The 21,191-nt window shown below is 40.1% G+C and overlaps 1 protein-coding gene across 11 annotated transcripts in view; it reads right to left on the bottom strand.

The window, feature by feature from the left end:
- The window catches only part of TAC3 (tachykinin precursor 3), a 161,158-nt gene that overhangs the window by 15,875 nt on the left and 124,092 nt on the right, over positions 1–21,191 (bottom strand). The window contains exon 1 of one of the 11 annotated variants that reach the window (XM_058171540.1): positions 6,385–6,688. The exons of the other annotated variants lie outside the window; for them this stretch is intronic. The gene's annotated coding sequence lies outside the window, so the exon portion shown is untranslated. Of the gene's footprint in view, positions 1–6,384; positions 6,689–21,191 lie in introns of those variants that run through there. 11 annotated transcript variants of the gene reach the window in all.

Raw genomic sequence — 21,191 nt, 5'->3', positions numbered from 1 at the left:
TTTCACTATCTCTAACTGGGTTGTTATGTTCAATATCCTCCACTTGTGATGTATACTTTGTATTTCCAATATTAATTAATTCCGGTTGTTTTTCTAAATGTCACCAAGTTTCGATGAGGTCTCACTCGTCAGTACATATATATGTTTTCGTAGGTTTTCACGGGTATAGGTATGTAGGTCTTGGCATATTCGGGTCTTTTCCCATGTAAGGTTGAGATGCAACCATATAGCCAACCAACTCGCTCATAGCAACACTCCCCACCTCCCCACCAGTATTTATAGAGACGGCAGCTCCAACCACCCTTTGCTCACAGAAGCACGAAGCCAAAAGCACCAGCCTGAAGTTGATGAGTGAGACCTCGTTGAAATGTCGCCAAGATACTCTCAACCTTACACGGGAAAAGACCCGAATATGCCAAGACAGACAGACAGACAGACAGACAGACAGACAGACATATATGGATCAGTTGTAAAATGCCAAGTATTTTGTTCAATCACAATATTTATTGAATAGCTATTAAAAGTGGAAGATTCAATGGAATCAACATATATGATGTTTATTACAGTCTACATTTACTGGCTGTGTCTAACTGGATGAGGCTTACCTTACCTGTCCCTACAACTCTGTATTCTATTTGTTTTGCAATGTCTGCTTCTCTTGATTGTCCTTGTATTTGCATTTTTTCCTCCCTGAATAAGAGAATTTTCTGGTTGTTTTCCATTTTTGTATTCAGTTTCCATGATCTACAGCAACTTGTTTAGCTTGAATTGGTTGACTTGCACAACTCCAGATTTTTGGTGTTTTATTTTTCTTGACTTGATTTAACTCTTTAGGTTTTGTTTTCCAGTTACCTCCTCTCCTTCAAATCAAATATCTTTATTATGGTCTTTGACCAGTCTTTACAATTTAATACTGATTAAAAATAAAAACTGCAGTAAAAAAGGAACAGTTTAATACAACAATTAGTTGTTAGGGAAGGGGAAAAATATGGGACAATAAAACAGCATGTCTAATTTATTTATTTTTTTGCGCAGTTGTGCAACTTGGTAAAAAATTTTGGCCACTTGATATGTTTGTTAAGAGTATGGCTAAAAGTAAAGGTACAGGCTCCCCTCGCACATACGTGCCAGTCGTTTCCGACTCTAGGGGGCGGTGCTCATCTCCGTTTCAAAGCCGAAGAGCTAGTACTGTCCGAAGATGTCTCCATGATCATGTGGCCGGCATGACTCAACGCCAAAGGCGCCTGGAACGCTGTTACCTTCCCACCAAAGGTGGTCCCTATTTTTCTACTTGCGTTTTTTACGTGCTTTTGCACTGCTAGGTTGGCAGAAGCTGGGACAACTAATGGGAGTTCACCCCGTTATGTGGCACTAGGGATTTGAATCACTGAACTGCCGACCTTTCGATCGACAAGCTCAGCATCTTACCCACTAAGCCAGGGGTCTCCAACCTTGGCAACTTTAAGCCTGGTTTGCTGGGTGGGTTTTTAAGCTTTGCTGGCTGGGGGATTCTAGGAGTTGAAGTCCTCCAGGCTTAAAGTTGCCAAGGTTGGAGACCCCTACACTAAGCCACCGCGTCCCTTAAGTATATGACTAGTGTCCCTTAAAAGATAATGAACATAAACTTTATCTGCATGGCCCTTGTTATTTGGAAATGATTGGTGTAGTCAAAGCACGTCTTGAAGCACGGTAGAAGAGGCACCACATGAGAACATGGGTGAGAATATCCACCATCTTAGAACCACAGGAGCAAAGTCTCTGTGAATAAAGGGTCCAGTGAAATCTTCCCTCTAATAAGGCTGATGGGAGACCAGCAACATGGACTCTAGAAAAGGCCCATCTATATTTGTTTAGTGTTAAATAGCACAAGTATCCCACAATGGAGGGCTTGCAACTGTCTAACACAGGGGTGTCAAACTTTCATTGAGGGCTGCATCAGGGTTGTGTCTGACCTCGAGGGGTCGGGGTGGGGGGACATGGCCAGGGTGGGCATGGCCAGCTCCACGTCACTCATTGAGGCTCCGTTTTCAGCCACAATGGCCTCCTGCAGCTCTCTGCCAGGGAAAACAGAGCTTGGGGAAGCCACATGCAGCCCGCCTCGATTCCGTTTTCGGCTGCAACAACCTCCTGCAACCCTCTGCCAGCAAAAACAGCGCTTGGGTGGTTGCTGAGGGTTGAAGAATACATGATTCCTTCCTCCGATTGAAACCACTGGGTTATCATATCTCTGTTAACCTTAACAAACTTAAGAATTCATTTCCAATTGTTAAGCCTGGAGTTGGAGGGTCGTTTATATCCTCAGTCTCCATATCTCCCAACATAGTCCAGTTCCTCTTTAAGGGACTATTATTTGTTGTCAACATGTGAAATTGTTGATTCGTGAGGGCAAATTCTTAGGATAGGTTTACTCCAATTCAACCAGCAAAGCTATAAGCATACAGTGAGGCCCTAATGACAGGCATGAAATGACTTCATGATAGGGCTTTCATTTGAGCCATTGTCCAAAGAAGAGTTAGGTGAGGATCTTATTGGAGAGGAGGAGAAAACTGTGCTCTTGGCTTGGCTTCCTCCTGCTTCATAATTTTCTGCTACTCCAGTCTATGGTTCTAGTTGATGATAGCTACCTCTTATGAGGACCGTTTCAAGTTTTTAAATAATAATAACAGCCCTCCTCCTCATCATGTTCTCAATCATTTTTTCATCCACTTGCAGTAAGTACTCTCAACTCTAGTAACTGGCTGCCTGTATTATAGTTGAGAGAGATAAAAGATAAGTTTTGTGACATAAAATGTTTGGAATTCTACCTTTAGTTCACCTTCTTTATTACTGGCATACATAACTTAGCTTGTCCCAGTCAAACCACAGTTGATATTAATACTGAGTGCTATAAATTTAAAAAAAATCCTGCCCAGTATATGGTATAACGTTTTAAATTTTCAGATTTTGTGCAGCCTCCTGTATAAAAGTCCTCTTTCTTTGTTCTGTTTGATAATCGGCATTAAAGGTTGTCATAATGATTTCCAACACTGGGGACATATGGAAAGATGATACAAGCAATCTCTTATAAAGAGTTAATTCTTTCCCAATCAACAAAACTTGCAACACAGTTGATGGAATCCCTCAATGAATTTCAAGCTGTTTGGTAAAGAACTATTCGCTTTGGCTACAATTCTGTTCAATGGGCTTTAAGCCGCTAACTACTTACATGTCTGCAATCTTTCTGTATCTCAGTTTATTGTACAATGATAGAATTCTTACTGTATTTGTAATAAATAATAAAGCAACAGGATTGCTCAAGACTGATAATCAGGTCTGCTACTGTGGTTCATTTCTCTTTAATCATAATATTCTTAGCTTAACCTTTTTTACGCTTTCTTCTTTCATGTACACTTTTATTACCCTGAAATTTTAACTTACACTAATTAAATTTTATATTCAGATATGCAATATTTTAAACTAATGGTGTGATCTTCAGTACAATTTTAATCCTTATAAACTTTATACTCAAGATTTATAATCAAGATTACTATATTTTTTTTCCATTGCTTTTGATATACTGATATTATGTTCATTCACAGATATAGATGTGTCTTTAATAACATATCTTGAATATAATCCAGATGTCCTTATGATTCAGATATATTTCAGTGTTTTTTTTGTTTTAATAAATGCATACAATAAATACATTCAAACAAGCTATATGTTTGGTGGGGGTTCCTAAGAAGCAGTTAGGTTTGCATTATAAGCTTTAGGAGAGCACACAGACTATTACCAACTTTCCTATATAGAATGTATGGATTCTATGAATGCATATTTCAGGTTCATCTGATGCATTCTGCAGAGAAAGAATCTGTCCTTCTTTGGGGCCTTTTAACTTCTTGTACATACATTTTTCTGTTCACTGTAAAGTTGTGTTTTAGAACACTCTCCATAGTTAGCTTGTTAAACTTGTTTTAAAGTGTGTCTTGGATGTTTGCATTAAATCTTCAGTTTTCAAATTGCATTTAAATGTCTTAGAAGTTTTAGTCCCTTTCATATGTTTTACATATGTATAGTAAGTACTTTTGAATTCTAACAAAAGAGAAGCACGTAGGCTGGATGAATAAGTTAAGGATCACATTTATAACCTCCAATTCTAGTTTAAAATAATATATGCGCGATTTTTCTTAACATGCACGTAAACTTTATATCTGTGTGATGTGTACAGTATGCATAAAACAACATAATAGCAAAGCCCCATGAAGTTCTTATAGTTATTTAAAAACACCTGTATTTTAATTTCAGTTCTGTAATTCTGTGAAGAATACATTCAGACAGACACACATTTGCTTATATTAAGATTATAATACCATATGAAACAAATGTGCTATTAGTTTTTTCATTCATCTACTTTCCCACACCTAAGCTTTTGCTTGTTCATATTTGCATTGCAACGTTTAACTGCACCTCAGTCATACCTTCATTCAAAACCTAATCAGCCATCCACCACCATTCATGCATAGCTTAAATAGTTTAAATATATGTATCAATCTTTGCGCCGCCACCAGTCCTTATTCCCGCCTATCAAATGGTTTCTTCAGATGAGAAATCCAAGTAGCCAGCAGGATCAGATTAGCAATGAAATAGACTACTTGGGGCTCTTGGTCTTATTAACTTTTTATTTATTTATTTTTTCTCTTGCTTTATGTGAAAACCTAGATGCGGTCAGTGCATTCAGTCTTCAGAGGTGAAGCAGCCTTCAGTATCTTAGGATGGCGTTTGCCTTATCTCAGTATTTACTATCTTTCCTCTGTTCTGCTCCACAAGTATGAAGGCGATCAAAACATACATATAAACACTTGTGTCATACACATGCCAGTTCTCAAGATGCCAGGCCTTCTTACAGCCTTCTGTGGGATACGTAGTCAGAATCCTTACAAAATGGTGTAAAATGCCTGACTTAATACCTTGTGTACCTCTTTTTGTGGACACAGCATGACTAAATCATGCTGTGATTTAGTCATTTAATCATTTAGTAATCATTTAGTCATTTAGTCATTTAATCATGATTTAGTCATTCAGCATGACTCTGTGGTCTCTTCCCAAAATCCCCAAAGCTTTAACCAAAAACTATCTACCATTGACCTCACCCCATTCCTAAGAGGTCTGTAAGGGGCGTGCATAAGAGCACCAATGTGCCTACCGTTCCTGTCCTATTGTTTCTTTTCATTATATCCAATTAATATAGTTATTACATACTTACGATTATATTTATGCTTATATATCGTATAGTTATTTTCATGCTTATGCTTATATATAACGTTGTGACAAATAAAATAAATAAATAAAAATAAATAAATCTGAAGTGGGGTCAGGAAGGGACTGGCCAGGAAGAGGCAAGCCCATCAGTGCTCACTGCCAGTCTGTCTAAATGTTTGTCTCTTGTTGCTATCAAGCAGAGGGACCATTGCTACCAACTTTCATCTGGCCCAAAATATCAGACCAGGTACGCCATTATTGGGCATTACATGAAAAAATCGTAACATTTTAGATCTGGTATAGTTTTTTCAGTTCATCTGGTAGAGTCCCAGGACAAAGGAAAAAATGATTAAACCCTTAACAGATTATCATTCTGACATCGCTTCAGCACTTTCACGCAAAGGAGAATCTTCCACCTTTGGAGGCAGTTTTAACTTATATTGTTAAGCAATTTCTCCACAAATTGAATTTTTTTTATATTTCAATCCTGCAATGTCTTATGCATTATAGCTATTCAAATAGTTAAATGATGTTACCATATCTTAACTCCATGACTCTCTCTTCTGCTGAGGTGCATAAGAGGTCTCTGCATCAGATACATTATCTTCTCAACCCCACCCTGGATTCTATATATATAATTTAGAAGATACATGCATACATACATACATATATATTCTAAATTACACAATTCCAAACAACCATTTGACCCTTTCATTCTCTACTCTGTTATACTCCTGTTCAGATATCCTTTACACTGTTGGGAACTACAGTCCAGCATCTATAAATGCTGCCCTTAATTGCAAATCAGCATGCTTATATACTTTTTTAGTCATTAAAGACATAAGAACAGACTTGGATTGGGGGCATTTTCTCTTAGTGGCCAAGCGGATGCCCCCAAAGTTAAGTTTGCAATTAACTAGGCAAGAGAAAGTGACATAACTGTATTCTCCCCTCCCGCGGTTATTCCCTTGCAGTTGAAGACAGGAAGAGTGCCAGCCGGGCAAGCAATGCCCGCAATGAAAAGAATACCAAATATACCACCCTCCCAAAAAAGTTAGACGAAACTTTCACATAATCCCTCCGCTTCCCCTACTCTGTTGCTCTCGCCCCGAATCGCTGGCTTTTCCGTTGCCGTCAAAATCCTACCCTGATGAAGAAAGGAGGGCAAGCGAGCTAGCAGCCTCGGCGGGTCGTCTCCGAGTCGGCGGCGGAGAGCTGCTCTGCCTCAGACGGGCAGAGAAGGGGGCTCTTTCCGCCGCTTCTGGCTCCCGGGCGAAGAGTTTGGCGTCCCTCTCTCGCCCTGCAGCAGCAGCAGCAGCAGCAGCAACCAGACTGGAGGCAAAGCCCAACGTCGACGACAAGAGTTCCTCGCCGCCCGTTCCCGCCACTTTAATAAAGGGCGGGCTGCGGGGGATTAGAGAGCGGCGATAAGGGGTGGAGGAGAAAAGGAGGAAGGACCCACGGAAGGCAACCTCTTTTCGAGCCGCACGCCCACCTCCACCGTTGCACAAGTTGGGGGAGTGCATAAGAGCACCAGCGTGCCTACCGTCGCTGTCCTAATGTTCCCTTTAGTTGTATTCATTTTATGTATTCAATTCATGCTTATACCTATATATATTATTTAATATGTATTCGACAAAATAAATAAAGTTTCTCCACCGGTTTGCACGCACCTATATTCTCACAGATCTCATCACACCTGCCAGATAACGATGCACGCGTGCATATATATCCCACCTCTCCTAAATGCGTTACCTCCACAACACCTTCGCAGTGTCGACTATGGCTGCCCACCCATTGGCGGGAGGTCTGCCTTTGCAGGAAAATGGCCATGTAGCCCTTTCACCTGCCAAGTCTTACTTAATCCACCTGGATTTCAAACATATTTAGGTCCACATGCACACAGGTCGTTTTGGAGTTCATCTCTATTACCACAGGGTTGTTGTTGTTTTTTGTCATATTCAGGATGTCAGTAATACACAGCAGTGGCAGCAGATTTTTTCTCTCTCTCTAAATAACTTGTCTGAAGGCTCCCTAAGTTCTCCTCCGTGGAAGTTTGGATGCACAATCTAGCAGAAAGTATTATAAAGCACTGACTTTATACCTACAGCATTAGGTTTAAAATATCTCTTCCCTGTCAGTATAATTTTCAATGATTAAGACAGCTGAACTTACAGTGAAGTACCACTGTGATCGCCAGAAATCCAATCCATATGATGCCTAAACAATGTAAAAATAATTTTATAATATATGGGATATGAATCTGCAATATTTGTGTTTTGGTTTTCTTTACCGTATTGAAGTTATGTTTAAACAATAAAATGGATCTTTTAGTTTTTGTACAATAGGTGATTGCATTGGTAGGGACTACATTTTGTAAGATATAAAAGTCCTAGCCCTGCCTTATGAATGGAAAAGTAAAATTAATATTTTCCTGTTGGCTGTAACTCCTTGTGACCAGCATGATACCTCATGATAAGTCCAACTGTTGATCTGTCACAAACAACAGCAAGTTCTGTTATCAATTTATTGGCTTCCAAGAAGCAGATGAAACCACAACTTCTACTTTCAAAGAGTCTAGAATTGTATTCCCTTAACATTTCCCTTCTGCTTTATCAGTATGCAGTATGAGGATACAAAAATTGGGATGGCAATACAGACACCGAATCAATTTTCACAAAGCTAATCCACTCTCAATGCAATATGGACCTGAATCTTGGTCAGACAAATGGGGAAGTCTTCTGTTGCATCAATTATTAAAGGGTGATATGATTACATTTAAAGTGGGAAATATACAAATCCCAGTTGTAGTGATGCATTTTTTTTAATAGATGAAGACTGTATCGTTACATTGAAGATTGATGAATTACAATTAAAATGTTTGGAAATTCTTGCCATTTCACCCTCAATATACATGCATTGTTTACCTGTCCATCACATTTCCAAGTTTTATACTGTACTTGTTACTCTGAAAGAGTCTCTTTGTGTGTCTCATTCAATTACATATTGTTCTTCAGTATCTTGCGTATGCTTTCATGCTTTCATTATTATATGCCAGTCGTGCAGAAAAATTAGTATCTTGTATTTCAATATTCATATTCTTTCATTCACTCATCCTGTAAGCCAATTGCCTCCATTTTGGATGGAGATATTTGGGCACTTTCTCTTAGTGAAACACATAACCCTTATACATAATGCATATAGCTGGAACTTGGATGCAAGCATTGTAAAACATGTGATGCAACTCTTTTGCACAAAGCTAGTAAGAACCCACCCACCCCCCAAAAAAATGTTCCTTGGTCAAACTGTTCATATTAAGATAATTCTCCAAGCATTCAACTGTATCTGCCTTTCTAGAATTGAATCCCATAGGACCTTCTATGACAGCAAGCTCTTTTCCTTTCCTATGTAGCAACTCTCCAGATATTTGAACAAAACTGTAGATGAGAGTGAAACTGGGAGGTCAAAAACCATCCTGCAAAAAGAAGATGGGAAACCATTTCTTTATAACAACAAGAATACAGTACAGTGTGCCATGTAAGTAACCAAGACTCAAGCTCAGTTTGAAGAAAAACCTCAGTAGGTAGCTGTTCCTATCTGACCTTGGCTGACCTTTGTTCTGCACAGTTGGTCCATGGATGGCAAATATCTGACAATCCCGAGATTCTTGGCTAGACTAGGAAATTTAAAAAGAATTTCCTGCAAGAAAGAACCACACACCAAAAGAGAATGCATTTCATACCCAGTCACCTGGAGCCAACAGCATCTTTAACTTTTATCATAACTACTTGCAGACTTCACTTCTCCCAGCTTTAGAAGATAGTTATGTTAATGTCTTCTAACAAGGCAACAAATAACCTTATGACCCCTTCAGGACAAAGATAGGTTTTTAAAGATCATAGTCACTTTATTCTGTGAATATTTAACTCAATTATGGAAATAGGCATTGGCAAGAGGGGACAATTATTTATTTATTTTGTGCAAACTCAAAAATTCTTAGACTCAATAATGGAGAAAGAGCCTTCTATTTCTCCTGAAGTTGGCACAAAATAATGAAACTATAGAAGTTTGTCTATGCCATATCATTTCTGAGATAGTGTAAATTTTTGTTTCCAGTTTTTAAAGCCAGTTATTCTTTGACTTTGCTTCTGTCTCTATTCAACATGTCCCCCATCACTATTGGGACAGTGCAGATGAATATGACTTCAGAATTCTGGCTGGAGCCTATCTAGGCTGCCTCATCGTGACCTCATTCCATACTTCATTTGGCCATCTAGAATAATGAAAAAGAAGAAAGGAAGAGAGGGGGGGAGAGAGGGGGGGAGAGAGGGGGGGAGAGAGGGAAAGGAAGGAAGGAAGGAAGGAAGGAAGGAAGGAAGGAAGGAAGGAAGGAAGGAAGGAAGGAAGGAAGGAAGGAAGGAAGGAAGGTATTGGAAGACACCAGGACAGAAATAAAGACAGGTGGCAGACCCTACCATGATTGTGCATCTACAAGTAGTCCTTGACTTACCATCATTTGTTTAGTCACTGTTTGAAGTTACAACAGCATTGAAAAAGGTGACTTACAACCAGTCTTCACACTTATGACTGCTGCAGAATCCCCACAGTCACACGATCAAAATTGTGGTGCTTGGCAACCAACATGTGTTTAGGACAGTTGTAGAATCTGGGGTCATCTGATCATCATTTGTGACCTTCCCAGCTGGCTTCCAACAAGCAAAATCAATGGAAGAAGTCAAATTTGCTTAACAACTGCACGATTCCCTTATTAACTATGGCAAAAAAATCAGGCACAACTCACTTAACAATCATCTTATTTAGCAACAGGAATTTTGGTTCCAATTGTGGTGGTAAGTCCAAAACTATGAGTAGCTATTTGTAGAACAGAAGAACTGAAACTTAGCATCCACATCTCCTACTTCAGAGAAAGTGGAGAAGTTACTGAAATTGACAAACAGAGAAACAGGCAAATAAACAACAACAAAATCATCAGTTCAACTTTTTCATTATTTTCAGGGCACCGAAATGAGAAAAAATGGGGCTACTTCATTTTGACAAAACTTACTATCTTCAGAACACCACAATAAGGAAACGCAGGGCTATTACATTTGATGTTATAGATCCCCACTGTATGAACAGAATTCATACCTAATAGAATTCTGCAAAGATCCCCTGTCCACCAAATAAAATAGCAGAAGTCTGCGGTCTTTTCTTCTACTTTTTGGAAACTGGGTGACAAGTTGGTGTCAAAAGTAAAGGTGATCGTAATGGATATGAGCGGCATGCACCGGAAAAAGGAAAAAGGGACGCCAAGCAATGAATTATGTTCAACGCATCAAGGTGCAAATTCTGCCTGTGTCGTGTCCCACTCCTCCGCTGACGGCCGGGTCAGGGAAATCCGAATCAGGCATGCCTCTGCAGCTCTGCCAAAGTCCTAGCAAAGTCCTCAGGGCAGGCAGGAGACCAGAAAGTGACTTCAGCAAGATATGTTTAGACTTTGCCTGACTCAGAGAATGCCAGAAAGCAGATCCTTTATATAGGCCATGGGGTATGGCTCCATGACTCAGCACGTATCCAGGCCTGCCCCTCCCTTCCTCCTGTTGCCTCCACCTATCAAGTCACTCCAGTCTGCAGCTGTTGGCAATTGATCCCCCTCAGGCTCACATGCTGTGGAGGAGGGGGAGGGGTCTAGTTGCTCCGTTTGCCTGGGCATGGAGCCAGAGCTGGGGGCTGGAGATACTTCCTCCTCTTCAGCCTGTCTGGACATGGAGCCAGGGCTGGGGCCGGGAGGCATACTAGGACATTCCTCCGTGTTCGGAAGCAGATAAGAAGGCCCCGGCTGTGGTGAGATCAGACGAGACACAACAGCCTGTGGCATACTTGCATGTAATTTTGGTTTGCAAGTACAACCAATTTGTAGAATTTGGGGTCACAAAAGTCACAATGCATTTTTTAAAAATCCTTTTGGCATTGTCCTAGTTAGGTTTGGATGTTTGTAGTCAAGCTAAAATAAACTTTGCAGCTAGAACTTGACAATTTTTGAAATGGAAATTTCTTCTTAGGAGCTTGTCATCAAATTAGGTACGAGAAATGTCACAGTGGATATAATTATTCCATCAAGATTCCAGAAGTTTGAAAATAAAATTTGGCAAGAATATTTATTGCAGAAAAAAAGGGTTTGGAAGTGTGGTCAATTTTTTAGGCTAAGATCTTAATCTGACAATCTTTAGCAAACCCTTAGCTAATAAAAATCATGATGGCAGCCAATATGATCTCAAAACTCCTGAATTTATATTGAGACATAGCTTTATATCTTGGAACATATTTGATACATGAAGTCACACAGAGGAAATTTCAGGTGAACCATAATCACAGAGTTTAATATTCCAGGCAAATCATATTATTCTATTTATTTATTCATTCAATTTCTGTAGCCGCCCATATCAGCCAAGTGACTCTGGGTAGCTTACAATTTTAAAACTGTAAAGTAGTTAAAATAATTAAAAACAATAAAACATCCCAAAATAAATCTATGTAGCAATCGGGATAGTTAACTAACTAACAGTAAAGCCAATAAACAGGACCCTTAGCGGATTCCAAGCTTCAGGCCTGGGTACACAGTGAGGTTTTTAAAGCCTTACGAAAAGCCTAGCAAAAAAGATGCAAACTGAACTTTTAGAATATAAATTCTAGAAGAGAGGAGTTTCTGAGTTTCACCAAAGGAATATGAAATGGCACTAGAGATATCTAGGAGTTTTTGCACACAAAGAAAAACTGAGCTGGAGAAAATTGCCGAGCATATCATCAAATTGGTCACCTTGGAATTACAGAAACATCAACAGGCCGAATGGCTAGTGGGTGATTTCTTGGCTGTAGAGATGATACCAAAGTAGTGACTAGAAACTCAGCCAGCAGAACATGTGGGAAGGAGTGAATATAGTGGACTGTGGACCAACATGTAGCTGGACGGGAGAGGGAAACTTTAGAAGCACAATGTCTATGGAGACTGTCAGTCATCCAAGTCGTGATTGTCCCAAAGCACCTTTGGGCAGGGGTGAAATCCAGCAGGTTCTAACAGGTTCTGGAGAACTGGTAGCAGAAATTTTGAGCAGTTTAGAGAACCAGCAAATACCACCTCTGGCTGGCCCCAGAGTAGGCTGGGAATGGAGATTTTGCAATATCCTTTCCCCAGGAGTGGGGTGGGAATGGAGGTTTTGCAGTATTCTTCCCTTGCCATGCCCACCAAGCCACACCAAGCCCCTGCCCACAGAACCGGTAGTAAAAAAAATAATTGGATTTCACCACTGCCTTTGGGACTTTGGAAGCATAACATCTTGGGATGGAAAGGATGAAATTGGCAGCCAAAAGAACATTTGAATTTAATGTTTTAATACGTGGCAATGACTCATATTGATGAATTAAATGTAACTGAACTAGCATCAAACCTAGTGTTTAACATTCCAGTTCTGCCTATTAAAAGTAAAATACAGTCCTTGGTCCATAAGGCCCTGCACGCTTTTGTTCCAATGGCCACGTTGGATTTGGGCTGGCTAGGTAACCTTTGGCCAATTACTCTCTCTCAGCCCAGCCCACCTCAGCGGGTTGTTATTGTGGCAAAAAAATTAGAGGAATATTAGGTATGTTTGCCGCCTTGAGGTTACTTATAAATAAAGGTGGGATAAAAAATAATAACTAAGTGCATTTCATATTCCTCTAAATGCTTGAGGAACAATTCTAATTATTTTGAGAAATTTTTCATCTGACAAAAGATTTAGACTGCACACAGATTATGTTTTTGAGGCAAAGCCTTTCATTTTTTTTTTACATCAGTTGATAGTATATGTATGGCATCCCTAAACCTCTTATCCTTCTCGATGACTTTTCTTCTTTTCTTCCCTTCCCCTGACTTCCTTTTTTCCCCCCTCTCTAGTGTTCACACTACTTTCCTATCATCATTGTTACCAGAAGCACTTCAGCCTAGAGTATCACTTCAACACATACAGGGCAAGAGTAGAAGGGACAATGTAAGTCATGAACAAATCCAGCTCTCAGCCCCGAGCAGAGGGGAGCATCTGTGATGGGAAGGATGATAATTAAACTAGTAGTGGGAAGATAATTAATAAAAGCATTGCCCCTCCTAATTGCAAGGACATAATAACTCCACAGTGGTGGTCTCTTCTCAGTTCCCCTCAAATATCCTGCAAGGGAAACAGCCACCTTGGGTGTTGTTCTCACCACTGAGATGGCTGCTGTTTGTGACATTCATATTTCATGACAAAAGGACCATACAATGCTGCCTGGTGCTGCCAGACAAAACTGATCTGTGTTAATTGAGCAGGCTGATTCAGACCCGCTTCACATAGAAACTCCGGGAGCAGGGAGGGACACTCTTCAGTATCTGACTGCATCTCGGCCTGTAAAAAGTATATAGCCGGACAATGAAAGTATTAGTCATTTCAAATCATTTCAAAAACTAACAAAAATCTATTGTCATCAGCCAGAATGAAAACTGATAACCATGCACCTATGGTTATCCTCTACAAATGCAAAGACATTAAAATGTACCATTCCTTTCTTTAAAGGTAAAGGTAAAGGTTCCCCTCGCATATACGTGCTAGTCATTCCTGACTCTAGGGGGCAGTGCTCATCTCCGTTTCAAAGCCAAAGAGCCAGCGCTGTCCGAAGACGCCTCCGTGGTCATGTGGCCGGCATGACTCAACGCCAAAGGCGCATGGAACGCTGTTACTTTCCCACCAAAGGTGGTCCCTATTTTTCTATTTGCATTTTTTACCTGCTTTCGAACTGCTAGGTTGGCAGAAGCTGGGACAAGTAATGGGAGCACTAGGGATTCGAACCGCTGAACTGCCGACCTTTCAATCGACAAGCTCAGCATCTTACCCACTAAGCCACCGCGTTCCAAGCATTCCTTTCTTTAAGGATGGCAAATTTAAGATGAAGTCAAGAGAACCATTAACTGCAGAGGAACATCATTTTCAATGGGGTTTTTTCGTGCACAATTAAAAGAAAGATTTAATACAGGCAAGACGAGGGGAAAAAACCCCATAAAAATGGAATTTGAAAATGAATTATGTACAAATGTTGAACATATGATTGCAAAAATGTATAAACTTTTGTTAAGATTTCCAAAAAGAAAGGGAACAAGTTAAGGATGGTATGTTAAAGTGGGCTGCCAGTTTTGGCTGTGATATATAGCTGGGTACAGGGGAAAAAACTTAGATAAATTGGATAAAATTTACATTGGTTATAGCTGGAGAGAATTTTTTTATAAAGTGGTGCATTGTTGATACGTGACACTGGGGATCCTATCAAATATGTATAAAGGTGCTTGAAGTCAACGTTGGAAATGTGAAAAACATGAAAGAACAGTTTATCATGCACTGTGGACATGAAAATGCCAAGAAATTTTGGATACAATTCCATACAATGATAGAAAGAATTTTAAGGATTAATGTTGCAAAGAAATCAGAAAAAAAATTCTTTAGGATTTATGGATACTAAATTAGAAAAGACTCATGAATAGCTTTGTATATAACAGTGGCAGCGAGATTATTAAATGCACAAAGATGGAAGTGTATTGAAATTCCCACAATGGAGCAATGGATTGAAAAACTGTCAGAATTAGCAGAAATGGCAAAAGTGACCTGTTTGGTCAGGGAAAAAATAAGTACTTTTTCAAAAGACTGGAGACTTTTTATGGAAATCATCTAGAAGAAGAAAAAAGTGAAATGATGATTTATGGATTTAATGATTGAAAAAGATGAGAATTTAATATAGGGTTATAGATTTAGTAATCTACAACTTTGGAAGATATAAGAAGGATGGGGACTGACAGGTTGGTCAATATCTATTAAAGAGAAGGTTGAAAAATGTATTTCTTAGCTTTAATTTTATTTTTTCTTGCACGTTTTTGTTTGTTTGTTTTTTGTCTTTTCTGTCTTTTTCATTAGATTTGTCTTTTGCTTTGTAAAATATTTAATAAACATGATTTTTTTTAAAAAAAATGATACATTTCTTTTACTTTGAAAATTTATTTATTTATTTATTATTTACATTTTTATACCACCCTTCTCCGAGGACTCAGGGCGGTGTACAGCCTAGATAAAACATAAGTACCAAAAAAAATTTAAATTACAATATTCATTAAAAATCTAATTCGATGGGCTGAATATTTAAAATAAGTGTATAACATTTTAATAAATTAGACCCCTTAAAAACCCCACTAACAAACCCACAATTAAAATTTATCATTAGGCCAGCCCTGCTTGGTGAAAGAAAAAAGTTTTGAGCTCGCGCTTAAAGGTCCGAAGATCAGGGAGAAGATGTAGCCCCACAGGTAGTTCATTCCACAGGGCCGGAGCCCCCACAGAGAACGCTCTCCCCCTTGGGGCCGCCAGCCGACATTGTTTGGCCGACGGCACCCTAAGGAGGCCCTCTCTGTGAGAGCGCACCGGTCAATGAGAGGCTACTGGCGGCAGCAGGCGGTCCCGTAAATATTGCCATCCAGCCAGAATTCATTCTCAAAAACCTCATGAAATAGTTAGTAATCTGGATGTCCAATCTGAACCTCCATTCCTTCTGATTTAGTCAGATGCCAAACTTTTTTAATTTCTTTAACCATGAAATCTATGAGTGGTTTTGAAGAGCTCCAACATCCACTAAGAAAGAAATTTAATTTTTGATTCACTTTGTACATGTAAAACATTACAATCGTTTTAACAATCTTCATCACCCTCTCGTATATTCAACTACTTGCATTTGAAGACAGTACCGTTTAATATTATATAATAGTCTATGGGGATTTGGACTGCTTTCTAAATAGATTTACGTAAGATACTGGGTTTAATATCAGAAAAATAGAAAATACTAAATTATCATTTTGATATATTCTTATTTCATTAGTAACAACATAAAATTACATACAAAGCCAAAAAGGTTTTATTTTATGGTCTCACACATCCGATTTTGGAAAACGACGTGTAAAATCAAACCACAGGCAATTGTTGCATAAAAGTTTATACATAAAGTATTATTACCTAGTTTCTATAAAACAAATGTTTTTGACATGCATTAAAAATAACCAAACTGTATAAATGTGCATATGAGTGCAATGCAGTGGTGGGTTGCCCCCAGTTCGGACCAGTTCTTGTGAACCGGTAGTAAAACCGGGGGCAGGCTCCGCCCTCCCACACAGATGTCATCATAGACGATCTGCGCATGTGCAGAAGTTCAGCGCACGCATGAGCAAAGCGAGCGCACATGCGCAATCCCATTGCGAACCGGTAGTAAGGGTAAGTAGAACCCAGCCCTGGTGCAATGGCACTCAAGCGGATGCACACACATTTTTAAATTAAATGCCGTCCTCAACTTGATACTCTCCTCGTATTTTGGACTGCTGGTTGGAATTGATTGGCAGAAGAAATACTATATTATATGAAGCTGATCTTTATTTCTATTGGGGGAAATCAGAATTGTTGTTCTCTGGTTCTCATGTCATTTTGTGGGATACTGACTGTAATGTATTACTGTAAGTTTTGGCGGGAGTTTTAGGCGGGAAATATCTCGTTTCTGATTGGATGCAGCCTCAGGCTGAAGTGTATATAAGGAGAGGTTTTTCTCCAGAGTTTTGCTGGGTCACACTATATTAAAGAGCTGTTGTCACTAACCTGGTCTCCTGCCTCGTCAATACCCAAACCTAACATTGGCGACGAGGATGGGATATTGAGGCAGAGCACCAGAACAGAGCTGAACTCACTACGAGAATCAAACCCAGCAAGGTGACGGCGAATGCAGCGATGACCGGCTACACGCCACCCACTCCGTTTGACCCTGCCCAGGAGACATGGGGAATATATATGACCCGTTTCGAAAGTTTCCTGGAGGCAAACGAGCTACAGGGAGTCTCCGACAACCGCAAACGGGCTTACTTCATAAGCCACTGTGGGTCAGCAGTCATCGCCGTCGCAGAAGCCCTAGCGGAGCCAACACCGCTACACTCCGTATCGTGGCAGACCCTTCAGACCCTCCTGAAGAATCACTACGCACCAGCCCCGCCCAAACACGCTCGACGGTACGAGTTTGGGAGCGAGGCAACAAGAAGGCGAGTCTATCAGCGACTACATGGCAGCCCTGAGACAAGCCTCCAAGCATTGCAGTACCGCGATCTGGACGAAGAGCTGCTGGAACAACTTATACGGGGGTCAGAGACATCCGTTTGAGGAGACGGTTGCTAGCCAAGAGCAACCTGACATTGGCAAACGCCTGGACGAAGCCAGAGCCCATGAGATGTCCAACCATGCAGCAGACACCTTACAAAGCGACTCACGCCGATGGCGGGCGCAAAGCCGAGCACAGTCCACCACGAAGAAACCTATCGTGAGTCAACCAGCGAAGAGGAGGAAGAAGTCCACTACACCGGAAAATCGACAAGGAAGACCCGGAGGAATGCGGAAGTTGCGGGCGACATCAGCGCCAAAGATGTAAGTTCAGGGACGCCATTTGCCGGCGGTGTGAAAGGAAGGCACCTGGCTCAAGTCTGCCGAGCACCCCAACCTTCCCCGAAAATTCAAATCGCCAATCAGAGCGGCTCTGAGTCAGAGATGCAAACCCCACATTCCCGCCGAATTTCAAACCAGCCAATCAGAGCGCGAGATCGGCGAGGCGACCCGCGATTAGCCAGGAAAGAAAGAGCGCAAGTCAAACCGAATGACTGTTACCATAGACCACGCAGCTACCCGCATCAAGAAAAGATCTTCACAAACCCGACAATTGAAGGCGTACCGTGCCGACTGGAAGTAGACACAGGATCAGCTATCACAATCATGTCCTGGGACACTTTTGTGAAAGCCTTGCCGACATCGCAAAGCGCAAGCTACAGAAACAACGGCCCGGGTGCAGGATTACCAGGGCAACCGCATCCCTGTTCGAGGGACAACGACCGTCGAGGTCAAGTACGGGACATACGAAAAGACCCTGCCCATCACGTTAGTCGAGGAACCTTGCCAAGCTTGCTGGGGCTAGACTGGTTCCGGGCGTTGGGAATGGGGTGACTGGCGCCCACCGGAGCGGATGCAACCTGCAAACGCCCTACTGGAGGAATTCGCAGACGATTCGAGGACCGCTTAGGCAAGTACAAGGTGAAACCCATTTAATGTGCCTACCAGAATTGGCACACATCAATCAGAGTAACATCATTCTGGAGTGTCCAAAAAAAAAATAAATGAAGATGGCAGCAATGGAATCTTTTGGACACACACGCACATCCCTCCAAGCAGATCAATGGTGAAATTCAATTTTTTTTACTACCAGTTCTGTGGCCGTGGCTTGGTGGGCATGGTGTGGTTTGGTGGGCATGGTGGGGGAAGGATACTGCAAAATCCCCATTTCCATCCCACTTTGGGACCACACAGACCACACAGTAGTTTAGTTCTCTGAACTATTCAAAATTTCTGCTACCGGTTTTCCAGAACCTGTCAGAATCTGCTGGATTTCACCTCTGATAGCAGATGCTCTTGCTTTAGTGATTTGGAATAGATGTGTTAGAAGGAGGAGAGGTGTTGGTAATGGGAATACTAGATTTTATCTTAATATTATTTTGTACCAATTTGATGTAGGTGGAAACCACTTTAACTCAGCAGTCTGGAAAGGCTCCCGGTCTCCTTTCTTCTTGCTCCCATCCTGTTGGATCACTTCCAGCCCATGTCTTCATCCATTTCTTCATCTCCTGGCTTACCAAGTCACTACCAACATTTTGCCAACAGTTTCCTCCCTGCCATCATCAATTCTCCTCACTAGACAGCATCAGTGGCATTTAGCCATTTTTTGTTTTCCTGACTAGTAGTAGAAATTTCAGTCAAAAGAGTAAGCTCTACATCCCTCTACTCCTTAGTTCTTAGGAAGGTTTTTGTGCCACAGAATTATGAGACTTAGTCATAATATTGAGAGTGAATACAGATAATGATACCGGTATGTATATTTATATATGTATGTATGTATGTATGTATGTATGTATGTATGTATGTTTGTATGTACAAATAAGGGAAAATCTATAATAAAAAAATCTGTTACCACATGCCTCCCACCGACTGGTATGCTCCCATAGAGAGGGTCTTCTCAGGGTGCTGTCAGCCAAACAGTATAGGCTGGCGACCCCCAGGGGGAGAGCCTTCTCTGTGGGGGTACCTACCCTCTGGAATGAGCTTCCCCCAGGACTTCGACAACTTCCTGACCTCCGGACCTTTCGCCGCAGCTTAAGACATAGAGGAGCAAGACTGCTCTAAACCTGGTAACTACAGGCCGATTTCACTTTTAAATAATGATTATAAGATTTTTGTAAAAATAATAGCAAATAGATTAATGTTAGCGTTACAACAAAGAATTCATACTGATCAATCTGGTTTTATAAAAGGGAGGCAGATGAGGAATAATGTTAGACAGATTATTAATATATTGGAATATTTGGAAAAGAAGAATACTTCAGCAGCACTTATTTTTTTGGATGCAGAGAAAGCCTTTGATCGATTGCATTGGGATTTTTTATTTAAATTAATAGAGAAAATGCAATTTGGAGACTGTTTTGTTAGAATAATTAAAGCGATTTATGGAGAGCAAACAGCACAGATTATAGTAAATGGTAGCTTGACAGAAGTTATTAAGATTGCGAAGGAACGAGACAGGGATGTCCTTATCACCATTATTGTTTGTTTTGACTCTGGAACCATTATTAGATAAAATACGAGAATTAATGAAAATAGAGGGAATTAAGATTAGACAATATGAGTATAAAGTTAGAGCTTTTGCAGATGATGTAGTGGTTACGTTAACGAATCCTATAAATTCAAGTAGATTTTTGTTGGAAGTAATTGATAAATATGGAAAGGTATCAGGATTTAAAATAAATCAGAATAAAACAAAAGTGATAATTAAAAATATGTCTATACAACAGAAACAAAAATTAGAGGAAATGACAGGATTTGAGGTAGTAAAAAAGGTTAAATATTTAGGGGTCTATATTAGCTCATCGAACAAGAAACTTTATAAGAATAATTATGACTTGCTATGGCAAAAAGTTCAGAATGATATGAGTGTCTGGAAGAAATTGCAGTTATCCCTATTGGGAAGGATTGCGGCTATTAAAATGAATGTGTTACCTAGATTTTGTTTCTGTTCCAGATGATACCAATAATTAAAAAGGATAAAATTTGGAAGATTGGCAGAGTGGGATTAATAAATTTATATGGCAGGGTAAAAAGGCGAGGGTTAAAATGAAAATAATACAGGACTCACGGGAAAGAGGTGGTTTAAGAATGCCTAACTTTAAACTATATTATGAAGCAGTAGCCCTTTCAGTAATAAGTGACTGGTTTAACTTAACAGAGGAAAGAATTTTGAATATAGAAGGTTATGACTTGTTATATGGATGGCATGCCGATTTATTTTATGAAAAAGTGGATAGGGCTTTTAAGAATCATGTGTTGAGAAGTGCTCTTTATGGTCTGGAAAAAATATTCCTATAAATTAGAATACAAGATTCCTATATGGGCGAGCCCTAGACATGCAATAGAGAATATAAATATAGAACAGAAACAGGAAATGATTACTTATAAAGAACTTTTGTATGCTGAAGGAGGTAGATTGCAATTAAAATCATTACAGGTATTAAATGAAGAAGGGAGGAATTATACTTGGTTTCAATATGGGCAAATAAGTGCTAGATGGAAAGAAGATCAAAAAATTGGTATAATGCAAAGGGAGGAAAATTTAATAAAGCAAATTAGAAATCAGACCCAGGAGCATATAAAGAGATTGTATAATGTGTTGCTTGAAATAGATTCGGAAAGGATTTGGTAAAGGATTGTATGATAAAATGGGCACAGAATATTCAGGAACCAATAATGTTGGAAACATGGGAGAAAATTTGGGTTAGAAATGTTAAG

The sequence above is a fragment of the Ahaetulla prasina genome, chromosome 2 (assembly GCF_028640845.1).
Source record: "Ahaetulla prasina isolate Xishuangbanna chromosome 2, ASM2864084v1, whole genome shotgun sequence".
NCBI lineage: Eukaryota > Metazoa > Chordata > Lepidosauria > Squamata > Colubridae > Ahaetulla > Ahaetulla prasina.
This window is presented reverse-complemented; position numbering and strand designations above follow the sequence as displayed.